Consider the following 3,223-nt stretch of genomic DNA (forward strand, 5'->3'; position numbering starts at 1 on the left):
AATGAAATCTTCATTTTGTGTTAGTTTGTCATGATTTCTTCACGAAAACACGTTTTCCTATAATGGTAGGTCGAACTCTTGTAGGAGAAGCGCAGGTTTCATGAAATAAACTCAGAATGTCAAGTTATAATGAAATCTTCATTTTGTGTTAGTTTGTCATGATTTCTTCACGAAAACACGTTTTCCTATAATGGTAGGTTGAAGTCTTATAGGGGAAGCGCAGGTTTCATGAAAACAACACAGAATGTCAAGTTATAATGAAATCTTCATTTTGTGTTAGTTTGTCATGATTTCTTCACGAAAACACGTTTTCCTATAATGGTAGGTTGAACTCTTGTAGGGGAAGCGCAGGTTTCATGAAAACAACTCAGAATGTCAAGTTATAATGAAATCTTCATTTTGTGTTACTTTGTCATGATTTCTTCACGAAAACACGTTTTCCTATAATGGTAGGTTGAACTCTTGTAGGGGAAGCGCAGGTTTCATGAAAACAACTCAGAATGTCAAGTTATAATGAAATCTTCATTTTGTGTTAGTTTGTCATGATTTCTTCACGAAAACACGTTTTCCTATAATGGTAGGTTGAACTCTTGTAGGGGAAGCGCAGGTTTCATGAAAACAACTCAGAATGTCGTTATAATGAAATCTTCATTTTGTGTTAGTTTGTCATGATTTCTTCACGAAAACACGTTTTCCTATAATGGTAGGTTGAACTCTTATAGGGGAAGCGCAGGTTTCATGAAAACAACTCAGAATGTCAAGTTATAATGAAATCTTCATTTTGTGTTAGTTTGTCATGATTTCTTCACGCAAACAGGTTTTCCTATAATGGTAGGTTGAACTCTTGTAGGGGAAGCGCAGGTTTCATGAAAACAACTCAGAATGTCAAGTTATAATGAAATCTTCATTTTGTGTTAGTTTGTCATGATTTCTTCACGAAAACACGTTTTCCTATAATGGTAGGTTGAACTCTTGTAGGGGAAGCGCAGGTTTCATAAAAACAACTCAGAATGTCAAGTTATAATGAAATCTTCATTTTGTGTTAGTTTGTCATGATTTCTTCACGAAAACACGTTTTCCTATAATGGTAGGTTGAACTCTTGTAGGGGAAGCGCAGGTTTCATGAAAACAACTCAGAATGTCAAGTTATAATGAAATCTTCATTTTGTGTTAGTTTGTCATGATTTCTTCACGAAAACACGTTTTCCTATAATGGTAGGTTGAACTCTTATAGGGGAAGCGCAGGTTTCATGAAAACAACTCAGAATGTCAAGTTATAATGAAATCTTCATTTTGTGTTACTTTGTCATGATTTCTTCACGAAAACACGTTTTCCTATAATGGTAGGTTGAACTCTTGTAGGGGAAGCGCAGGTTTCATGAAAACAACTCAGAATGTCAAGTTATAATGAAATCTTCATTTTGTGTTAGTTTGTCATGATTTCTTCACGAAAACACGTTTTCCTATAATGGTAGGTTGAACTCTTGTAGGGGAAGCGCAGGTTTCATGAAAACAACTCAGAATGTCAAGTTATAATGAAATCTTCATTTTGTGTTAGTTTGTCATGATTTCTTCACGAAAACACGTTTTCCTATAATGGTAGGTCGAACTCTTGTAGGAGAAGCGCAGGTTTCATGAAATAAACTCAGAATGTCAAGTTATAATGAAATCTTCATTTTGTGTTAGTTTGTCATGATTTCTTCACGAAAACACGTTTTCCTATAATGGTAGGTTGAACTCTTATAGGGGAAGCGCAGGTTTCATGAAAACAACTCAGAATGTCAAGTTATAATGAAATCTTCATTTTGTGTTAGTTTATCATGATTTCTTCACGAAAACACGTTTTCCTATAATGGTAGGTTGAACTCTTATAGGGGAAGCGCAGGTTTCATGAAAACAACTCAGAATGTCAAGTTATAATGAAATCTTCATTTTGTGTTACTTTGTCATGATTTCTTCACGAAAACACGTTTTCCTATAATGGTAGGTTGAACTCTTGTAGGGGAAGCGCAGGTTTCATGAAAACAACTCAGAATGTCAAGTTATAATGAAATCTTCATTTTGTGTTAGTTTGTCATGATTTCTTCACGAAAACACGTTTTCCTATAATGGTAGGTTGACCTCTTGTAGGGGAAGCGCAGGTTTCATGAAAACAACTCAGAATGTCAAGTTATAATGAAATCTTCATTTTGTGTTAGTTTGTCATGATTTCTTCACGCAAACACGTTTTCCTATAATGGTAGGTTGAACTCTTGTAGGGGAAGCGCAGGTTTCATGAAAACAACTCAGAATGTCAAGTTATAATGAAATCTTCATTTTGTGTTAGTTTATCATGATTTCTTCACGAAAACACGTTTTCCTATAATGGTAGGTTGAACTCTTATAGGGGAAGCGCAGGTTTCATGAAAACAACTCAGAATGTCAAGTTATAATGAAATCTTCATTTTGTGTTACTTTGTCATGATTTCTTCACGAAAACACGTTTTCCTATAATGGTAGGTTGAACTCTTGTAGGGGAAGCGCAGGTTTCATGAAAACAACTCAGAATGTCAAGTTATAATGAAATCTTCATTTTGTGTTAGTTTGTCATGATTTCTTCACGAAAACACGTTTTCCTATAATGGTAGGTTGACCTCTTGTAGGGGAAGCGCAGGTTTCATGAAAACAACTCAGAATGTCAAGTTATAATGAAATCTTCATTTTGTGTTAGTTTGTCATGATTTCTTCACGAAAACACGTTTTCCTATAATGGTAGGTTGAACTCTTATAGGGGAAGCGCAGGTTTCATGAAAACAACTCAGAATGTCAAGTTATAATGAAATCTTCATTTTGTGTTAGTTTGTCATGATTTCTTCACGCAAACACGTTTTCCTATAATGGTAGGTTGAACTCTTGTAGGGGAAGCGCAGGTTTCATGAAAACAACTCAGAATGTCAAGTTATAATGAAATCTTCATTTTGTGTTAGTTTGTCATGATTTCTTCACGAAAACACGTTTTCCTATAATGGTAGGTTGAACTCTTGTAGGGGAAGCGCAGGTTTCATGAAAACAACTCAGAATGTCAAGTTATAATGAAATCTTCATTTTGTGTATGTTTGTCATGATTTCTTCACGAAAACACGTTTTCCTATAATGGTAGGTTGAACTCTTGTAGGGGAAGCGCTGGTTTCATGAAAACAACTCAGAATGTCAAGTTATAATGAAATCTTCATTTTGTGTTAGT

This window comes from Paramormyrops kingsleyae, chromosome 13, assembly GCF_048594095.1.
Source record: "Paramormyrops kingsleyae isolate MSU_618 chromosome 13, PKINGS_0.4, whole genome shotgun sequence".
In the NCBI taxonomy this organism is placed as follows: Eukaryota; Metazoa; Chordata; class Actinopteri; order Osteoglossiformes; family Mormyridae; genus Paramormyrops; species Paramormyrops kingsleyae.